The following is a 10798-nucleotide window of genomic DNA, read 5'->3' on the forward strand; positions in this document are numbered from 1 at the left end:
TTACTATGCCAGGGCTAGTCGTGAGTTTCGAGGTGACTGTCCTTGTAAACTTTTCCCAGTTCCCAGAGTGCGGTATGTTAAAAAATATCGTTGCCCCGATGGTTCACGCTCGGCAGATTTCTTGTGGTTCGTGTCTGGGCTTCGGACTCCTGGCATAGGACTTTTCGCATATATTTTGAATTTTCCGACTTGGACAAAAGTTACCCTTCCTTTAATATATATATATATATGTTTATACGGCAGTTTCTCCCGCTGTTTCCATAGATGAGTCCCGACTCACAAAAAAAATGGGTTTTTTTACTTTCTTTTTTACGTGGCCCTAAAATGCTCGTATAAGATGATCTGGTGGGTCTTTAGGCCACGATGGATAAAAATTTTCCGTAAAGGTTTTCCACAATTAGTCCCTGCTCGGGCGCCAATCTGTAAGGATGCGATTTGCTGGGGTCGGCGTCTCAGTCAACCCAGGATCCTCACCAGAAAAATGTATAATCTGTTCAGACAGTTGAGAGCGGGTGTATTGGTCAAAGAGATTTATTTTAGGCACTCCTGTGGACGAAAACTCGGGAACTCTAGCTGGGGATCATACCCGAATGCCCGCGCAATTGTAAAATTTTCCAACTTTTAGGGAAAATTCCCCCGCACAAGCAATGCCACCGTGCTGAGAAGAACACATCTAAGGAAAACCCGTTAAGACTAGCTAGAACTACAAAGCCCTCGTATCCGCAGAGAAACTATCTAAAATAACATCCGCGTATCCGCAGGGAAATTAGCTAGCATTACAACGCCCTCGTATCCGCAGGGAACTAGCTAAAATAACATCCCCCACGTTGCCGCAGGGAACTAGCTAACAAGCCTACACCGCTCGCATATGCGCAGGGAAAACTAGCTAAGTGGGCAACACCCGCGTATCTGCCGGGAAACTAGCTAGAAATACAACGCTCGCGTATCCGCGGGAAAACTAGCTAAAATAACATCCGCGTATCCGCAGGGAAACTAGCTAGAACTACAACGCCAACGTATCCGCAAGGAAACTAGCTTAAACAACATTCGCGTATCCGCAGGGAAACTAGCTAGCACTACAACGCCCTCGTATCCGCAGGGAAACTAGCTAAAATAACATCCCCCCACGTAGCCGCAGGGAACTAGCTAACAAGCCTACACCGCCCGCGTATCCGCAGGGAAAATATTGTTGAACGTTGATGCACTAAGAGCAGTACAAACAAGTGGCACAAACGACACCAAGCACGTGCTTGTTACGCGCTGGCCCATTTTTATTTCGGGCAAATACGGTTCGCGAGGAAGGTACATAGAACAAATAAAGACAGGACAAAACATAGATCAACAAGACTAAAGCAAATGAGCTAAGATTTTAGTTTTTAATACAGGGATAGAAGTTGAGGAACGAATTAAATGATATAGGTTGTTATAATTATTAGAAAGAACGCGAAAGGGCTCATGCTGACTAAAATTAGATGAACATCGTGGCTAGTTGATAGGATGGTAGTTTCGCATTAGTCTAACAGGAACATTGAAAGTTAGGCGGCATACCAAATCTACAGAATCAATATCGCCTCTGATAAGATTATTCATAAAAATAGTACCAAGCATAATTCTACGGCTTACTAGACTAGGCAAATTAATTAATAGCAATCTACTCGAGTAAGAAGGCAACCTGACGTTTTGATCCCAGTTCAAACCACGTAAGGCAAAAAGAAGAAATTGTTTCTGTACGGACTCTATACGGTCAATGTGCACTTGATACTGAGGACTCCAAACGGAAGAAAAGTATTCTAAATTAGGACATACAAATGAGGTAAATAATAATTTGGTAGTGTATGGATCATCAAATTCTTTAGACCAACGCTTTATAAACCCAAGAACACTCATAGCTTTATTTACAGTAGAGGTTATGTGGGAGTCAAATTTAAGTTTAGGATCTAGGAGAACACCTAAATCGTTTACTGAGTATATTCGGTCCAAGGACATGTTCTGAAGAGAGTAACTCATAACGTTGCATTTAAGATAGTTTAAATTCAAAAGGTTGTACTGACACCATTCCTTCTCGAATTCGGTCTCTGTTGTATACGGACGCGTTTTATATTTGCTCCTACATTTATTCGCATAGTGTCTAAATTACCGATCTGATATATTCCCAAACTTTACATTTTCAACTCGGTTGAGGCCGCCGTTTGCATGCAAATTAGTTATTTGTGTTAAAACCATTATCTTTATTATTATATTGGATAATAGTTCAGACGCGGGTGCTTTGTGCATTGTTGTTGTTTCTTATTTACATTGTTGTTTTGGCGCTCTCTCGCACCGTTCGCTCTGCTACGTTCTCCCAACGTCAGTCACCGGCTCTCATTTTCGAGTTAACGGGTCTTTGCTGAATTGGTCTTACTGCTCTCTTTTCTTATCTTTCCTCTGCGTTTTGCAAAGCCACACAGCTGTTTGTTGGCACTCATCTAAAGCTTCCTACTTTTTCTACTTTTTCTACATTCTACATTCTACATTTAACTGACCTCAACTTGTAAACAATGTCTGCCTGCTGTGTTGTTGGTTGCCAATTTGTTGGTAAAATCACTTCTCGGCAGCCAATTGTTAGTTGCTGGTTATGTGAGAACATTGCGCACGCAAAATGTGCAGACTTTGGGCATAGTGCTGCCCAAATTGCTGATCGCACTAGATCTAATGCTAACTTGGACTGGACGTGCCCTACATGCCTACATATCAAAATCGATATAAGAGCATTTATGAGGCAAACGGAGCTGGAGTTCCAGGCATTACGTGCTGGATTTACGGACTTATAAAGTCGATTTAATGTCTGCGACTCCAACTTTAAAGATCGGATTCTTCTAAGTCAATCTTCATTAAATATAAATCGTAGTCCTACACTGCCTAATGTCTCTTTACATGTTCCAGATCTCTCGACCAACCTCTCTCTTCCCAGCGAATGACGCCACGGGGCAATCGCTGCCAGATTCGGGGACTGTAGTTTCGCCTGAGTCATTAAGGCCTACTAGCCGTTCACCGGCTGTTGCCACTTCCGGGGCTCTGCCGCACCTTGTACTGCCTATAGCTAATACCCTTGCACCTCCTCCTGTCCCACTTACTGTCATGATCCCTAGGAAAAACACGCATAGCCCTGCCCTCTCTTCTCCGGTACCACTCACTGTCATGGTACCTAGGAAATCTATTTTTGTGTCTAGGTTGAATGCAGCAATAACAGTAAATGACGTTATGCATCATATTGTCACAAACCTCTCCCTTCCCAATCAAAATGGTATTGACATCACTTAATTGAATTTTTAAACAGATAAGAGATTACTCTTCATTTAAAATACTTGTTCCGGATGGGCTGTTCTCTAAACTTCTTTGCCCCAATTTTTGGCCTGCTGATATAATTGTCCACGAGTATATAAAAAAAAATAGCTCCCTTTCCATGACTTCTTTGTCGGCGCCCAGCTCTGATATAAATTCAAAAAACTAAAATTCCTAATTCACTATCAGAATGTTCGGGGGCTTCTTAGTGAACTCTCTACGCTTTATATAAATAGTTCAATTTTTGAGGCCAATGTTATTGTACTCACTGAGACCTGGCTTAACCCATCCGTACACGATAGTGAGATTTTGTCTAACAACTTTTTTGTTTATCGGAAGGATCGTCAGACCCGTCCAGGTGGAGGCGTTCTTATTGGAGTCAAATCCAATTTAACTTCTGAGTTTGTTGATATTTCTGAATCATCAGGTATTGAATTTATTTCCGTAAAATTATCTTTCCCAAAAAAAAACATTTTTTTTTACCTGCTCGTATATATCTCCTGGCTCTGAATTTAACGTGTATCTACTGCACCTGTCCGCCATACATTCTATCTCCTTGTTGCTTACTGAAACTGACCAACTTATTGTGCTTGGTGACTTTAATCTTCCCAGTATCTCTTGGTTGGAGAGTAAGGACTCATTGGCAATGATTCCTAGGATGCAAAATGATTTTATTGATGGTCTTGTTGAACTATCTTTGCAGCAAGTTAACAGGATTTCCAATCATATTGGTCGTCTTCTTGACTTAATCTTTGTTTTTGATAGTAGCGATGCTGAAGTCAGTCGTATTTCGCCACTATCTTTACCTGAAGATTGTTATCATCCTACCCTTCAGCTCTGTATTAATGGATTTTTTAATAATCCTAGGACTGCAATAAATGTACAGCCTAGTTTGTGTTTTAAGAGGACTGATTACGGCAGACTAGTGGAATCTTTATCGACAGTAAGCTGGTCATTTCTAGTTGACCTTCCTGTTGATGATGCAGTTAGGTACTTTTATGAGATCCTTTACCGTCTATTTGATGAACATGTCCCTCTTTCCTCCATGAAGAATTCTTACAGCTCTCCATGGTTTACCCGTCAACTATCTTATCTGAAGAATAAAAAAACCAGACTATTTAAACGGTTCAAAATATCCGGCTTACAGACAGACTTCACCAAGTATAGTTCAGCTAAGGTGGAATTTGTCCAGTACAATTCTGATTGTTACAAAAATTACCTGTCTCGCTGTAAGCGTGATTTCAAAAGTAATCCAAGCTTTTCTTTTCTCTCGTCAATTCTAAACGAAAATCTAGCTCCTTCCCTCCCTCTCTCTTTCTCAATAATAATGTAGCATCTGATGATAATGATCTTTGCAACTTATTCGCAGACTTTTTTTAATCCACTTATACGAAATGCAATAATGTCATTAATAAAGATTATCCATACGCACTACTTCATTTGAACTCTATCTTCAAACCAGTGATTGATGTACCTGATGTTCTTCAGAGTCTTAATACTCTCAAGCTCTCATTTTCACCGGGTCCTGATAGAATACCAAGTTGTATACTTAGGAATTGTTCATCTTATCTTGCTCTTCCCTTAACATTGATATTTAATCTGTCCCTAAGTCAATGTAGATTTCCATCCATATGGAAGGAATCCTTTATTATACCATTGTTTAAAAAATGGAACAAGTCCGATATCTCAAACAATCGCGGTATTGCTAAACTCAGTTCTATTCCTAAACTTTTTGAAAAAATTATTACCTGTCAGTTGCAGCACCATTGCAGGTCTATTATTTCACCTTGTCAGCATGGCTTCACTAGATGTCGCTCTACTTCTACAAACCTACTTGAATTTACGTCTTTAATTACTAGAGGTTTTCTGACACATCATCAAACTGATGTGATTTATACCGATTTTTCTAAAGCTTTTGATTCAGTGAACCATAGGATTCTTATTTATAAATTGTCCCTTTTAGGTTTTCCACCCAACCTACTAGAGTGGATACTTTCCTACCTTTCTAATAGAACTCAAATGGTCTGTTTTAATAATAAAATTTTCAAAATAATTAATGTTACTTCTGGAGTGCCACAGGGTAGCCACCTGGGACATTTACTTTTTGGCTTAATGATTAATGATCTACCTTATGTCATAAAATCGTCAACTGTTTTAATGTATGCAGATGATGTCAAGCTATGTTTGTCCATGTGTTTACCTAATTCATATAATGACCTTCAATTAGATCTTGATTGTTTGTATACGTGGTGCATGATTAAAATGTTGAATTTGAACTATTCTAAATGTAACTTTATGACCTTTTATCGTAGTAATCCATCTCTGTACTCTTATTCTATCGGAAATAACGCCCTTGAACGTATTTTTCTGTTCAGGATCTTGGCGTTCTGTTTGATCACAAAACTTAGTTTTAAAGACCATATATCTACTATAACTAACAAAGCCAGAAGTCTCCTGGCGTTTATGAAGCGCTGGTCAAGGGAGTTTGATGATCCAAACACAACAAAGCTCTTGTATGTTTCTCTTGTTCGTCCGTCAATGGAATATTGCTCGTGTATATGGTCACCTCAAATTAGCTGTTACCAAAATATGTTAGAGTCCGTTCAAAAACAATTCCTTTTATTTGCTTTGAGAGGTTTAAACTGGGACAGGAAGTCGATTGCCCTCTTACCATGCGAGGTTGCGCCTGCTGGACTTACCAACCCTGAACCATCGTAGAAAGTGTCATGGAGTTATGTTTTTGCATAAATTAATTAATGGTGATGTCGACTCTCACTCCTTGTTAGTTCCCTCAACTGGAATGTACCCTGTAGAACAGTTCGTCGTTTTCGTCCGTTGTCCCTGCCAATTTGTAGATCCAATTGTGCCCTTCATGATCCTTTTCGGGTTCTTTGTGACGACTATAATGCACTGTGTCACGTCTTACTGTTTGATAGCCCTAATGCAACTAATTATGATAAAATAATGTATTTTCTATCTTCCAATAATTTGTAAATTTCTATGTTACTAGCCATTCTATGTGAGCATGTATTTTAAACTGTCTATTGTTATGTCGTCTTTTTCTAGGTCCGCGATTTCGTTTTCTTGCCCAAATCGGTTTAGGGCTCCGCGCGTAACAAGCATTGCTTGGTGTCGTAAGGGCCACTTGTTTGTACTGACCATAGTGCATCAACGTCCAAGAAAATTAAATTAAATTCCTGGAATCTATTCATGTCTGACTGCAAGCAGAAACCAGATTCAATATTATTATATAAAAAACAAAGCTTAACATCATCAGCATACATTAGTACACGAGAGTGATTTACGATAGAAGGAAGATCATTTATAAACAGAGTAAACAGCAAAGGGCCTAAATGACTGCCCTGAGGCACTCCAGATGTCACGTTGATCATCTTGGAAACAGCGTTTTTAAATAAAACCCTCTGAGATCTACCTTTCAAATAACTTGAAATCCAAGTTAACAGATTATTCGGAAACCCGAGCTGATCTAATTTGAATAAAAGAAGAGAGTGGTTAACAGAGTCAAAGGCTTTACTAAAATCTGTATATATAACGTCCGTCTGCAATTTTTTGTTAAATCCATCTAGTACAAAAGATGTCAATTCGAGCAGGTTAGTGGTGGTCGATCTACGCTTAACAAAACCATGTTGACACGGCGATATTAAAGAGGAGCACAAATGTTGCAACTGAGAGGTTATAATGCGTTCAAATGTTTTAGGAATTGCAGACAATTTGGAGATTCCTCTATAGTTCTAAACATTAACCTTCGCACCCTTTTTGTGGAGTGGAATAATAAAAGAATCTTTCCAGATAGTAGGAAAAACAGATAATGAGATATGCAAATGAAAAAGTTTAAGAATGGGTTTACAAATAGTTCGGGCACAAAAGTTAAGAACACACCCAGGGAGTCCATCTGGCCCCGGAGAATAGGTTGGCATTATAGTTTCTAAATCACTTAAGAGAGAACTCTCGGTGATTACAGGAGAAAAAATACAATTTGCCCTGTTTAAGTGATTAGGGTAGCTAGAATTAGACCATGAAACAGAACTATAAGTAGATTGGAAGAATTCAGCAAATAAATCAGCAATTTCGGGATCCGTAGATGCCTCAATAGAGTTAAATCGTACGGATGATGGCAATGCTGAAGACTTTCGCTTAGCATTGACAAAGTTATAAAATTGCCTCGGATCCTTTGAAAATTCAAATTTACATCGGTTCAAATACATGGAATAGCAATGACTGTTAAGTACATTCAAATTAGTACGAGCCACCACATATCTTGAAAAATCGGATGGCCTACCCGACTTTTTGTACTTTTTATAGAAGTTTGTTTTTAGGTTTCTAAGTCTTTGCAACTGATTGGTAAACCAAGGTGGCCTGTCTACCTTAGGAGGAAAACTGTCAGGAACACATTCACAGAAAAAAAAGTTTAGGACACTATAAAATAGTTCCGTAGCACTTTCAATATCCAAGCAATTATATAAATTTGTCCAGTTATATTGTGAAATCAAGTTGTTGAGTTTACTAAAGTCACATTTACGAAAGCATCTACTTTTAGTTGGAGAAAGTGAAGGAGAGTGGGTATCAACGCAGGGAAGACAAATTGTAAGTTCTAATGTGGGATGATACTGGTCTTCAGGCACAACTAGTGGGTCAATTCTAGATACAGTGACTTCAGACGGATCTAAAACAAATACAAGATCTAATTGTCTATTTAGTGAATTACGTATAAAGCTAACTTGCTGTAATGATAATTCTAACAGACCGTCAACGAAGTCATGGTCAGATAAAGGGGTAGAGACAAGTGAGTCAGTGGAAAGTTACCAAGAAATGTCAGGGAGATTGAAATCACCCAAAACAATTAAAAGATCCCTTTCGGAAAAATGAGATAAAACAGTTTTTATTGCAGACAAATATTGCTCATAAATGATCCAGGTGGAATATAAGAACAAGTTACATAAATAGAAAAAGATTTCAAAGAAACTTTAACACCAACGAATTCTATGTCATTGGGATTAAGAAAGTATATTCTCTCCGATGTTAAAGTAGAGGTAACGGCAACCAGCACCCCACCCCCCCTACGAGGAGAGCGATCAGTTCTATACGTATTAAAATTTTTGGACAGAACTTCGGAGTCTGATATCTCCGGTTTCAGCCAAGTCTCAGTAAAGGCCAGAATGTCTTCAGAAAAGGCAGAGGAGTCAGCATAAAGCTTAGGTAACTTCATATTAAGTCCCCTAACATTTTGATAGGCCAAAAATAAACTGCTCAGTGTTTTGGCGCAGGTATAGTCTTGGAAGGCCTATTATTAGTTCACCGTCTGTTTGGAACAAATTCTTTAATGACCAATTCATCATTAAGCCAAAAACTTGTAGAATTTAGTACATTAAATACTTCCGGAGGAGCAGATATTTTAAATGAAGATATCCTACGAACATATGGAAATTTAAACTCCTCCTCTGTGATGTTTTGAGATGGGAGTTCCTGTTGTATAAATTCCAAAACATCTGCAGATGTGGTTTCAGGTGTTAAACGAGACACAAATAGTTCCTTCCTATATGGAACAACCGAGAGGGTCTTTCTTCCACCACCAGCGATCTGAGCATCGTTCGTCTGATTATCGAGACTAGGGACTCCTATAGAGCTAACATCACCTGTAGGCACAGAAAGCTGCGTAGGGTTTGACCCCTTAGGCTGACTAGCAGAAACAGGGACTCCTCCAGAGCTTTTGGTACCTATGGGTACTGCTGTCAGTGAAGCTTTAGGTCCCCCTGACCCAGTAGATGCCGACATAGCTGCCGTTACCGATCGGGTAAAAATATTTGGAGCTAAGTTGGGATTTGGAACTGATGCCTTTACAGGAGCAGATTTTGAAAAGTTTCATAAAACGATCATTGGTCAGCGCAACATAACCAACAAGTCCAGTACATTTTGGATGTATGACTGTATTGCAGAGACGACAGTAAATAAAAACGTCATTAGGGGACGATCCAAACTGACAATCTTTCTTGGAACAACAAAGAGCCATTTTTAAGTATTTAAATTTAAGAAAAAAAGTTATTTATAAAACCAAAGAATCAAAAGAATTATAAATACCTCACTTAATTTGACACTGGGATCAAACAATAAAAATGTAGACACACAAAAACACAAAAGTATAAGAGCGCGTAGAGACTGCGAAAGCAAGAGAGCGCGACAGAGTAGCTGTCGACTGAGCGTGGCTTGCGAAACACAAACAAAATATACACGACAACAGTTGAGACGACAAGAAACGGGAGAGAGATTACAAGAGAGAGAGAGATTACAGATTATGGGAAGCAACAACAAAAGCTATTGAAACAAATGCACCGCAGCGTACAGAAGTTACAATAACAAAATGCACAGGTTAAAAACAGAGTTAGGTTTTGTTAAAATTGCTACAATAAAATAGACAATTAAACATAAACAGACGATTTAAAACACAAAACTAGCTAAGTGTTCAACACCCGCGTATCCGCAGGGAAACTAGCTAAAACTACAACGCCCGCGTATCCGCAGGGTAACTAGCTGGTACACTGCAATCTTTCATGTCCTTTTGCCCAAAAGTTTAGAGTTCACGCAAAAATATCTATCGCCTCGGCTCGTCGGCTATTGGGGTAGGTCTTTGCTTTAACCCGTCGTTGCCTTTTCGATTACTATTAAAACTCGGATTGCGTGCTAGGACAAACCAAAAATTAGGCCGGGGAGAGAAAGCACTTCTACACATGGGCTATTGTCGGGCATTAGGCCCCCTACACCTGTGATCAGGTCAACCGGTTTTCCACCTCAGCTGTTAATGAGGCGGCATTCAGCCCACCGGCCGTTCCATAACCCTTTTCCTTCTTCTAGAACGGCCCCTTCGAGGTTGCGGCTTTATGGGGGTCTCATGTCAGACAGGACAAACACTTCGTTTACCACATTATAAACATATTTATTTACCAACTAACAAAATAATCCATAGCCAAATTAATATCCGCCAAAACACGGGCTGAAATTAACATCCAGTACATTAATGGGAAAGTATAAAAATAATAAATAGATAAAATGTCATAAATACAACAAATAGCATAAATATGCTTCACTCCCATTCTGTTTTCATTTACCTACTAAATCAAAACTTAGGAATAAAGGAATAAAATATTCCTTGTTATACCCGTTACTCGTAGAGTAAAAGGGTATACTAGATTCGTCGGAAAGTATGTAACAGGTAGAAGGAAGCGATTCCGACCCCACAAAGTATATATATTCTTGATCAGGATCACTAGCCGAGTCGATCTAGCCATGTCCGTCTGTCCGTCTGTCCGTCTGTCTGTCCGTCCGGATGAACGCTGAGATCTCGGAAACTATGGGAGCTAGGCTATTGAGATTTGGCGTGCAGATTCCTGAGCTTCTTACGCAGCGCAAGTTTGTTTCGGCACAGTGCCACGCCCACTCTAACGCCCACAAACCGCCCAAAACT

Source organism: Drosophila suzukii (assembly GCF_043229965.1).
Source record: "Drosophila suzukii chromosome 2 unlocalized genomic scaffold, CBGP_Dsuzu_IsoJpt1.0 scf_2c, whole genome shotgun sequence".
NCBI lineage: Eukaryota > Metazoa > Arthropoda > Insecta > Diptera > Drosophilidae > Drosophila > Drosophila suzukii.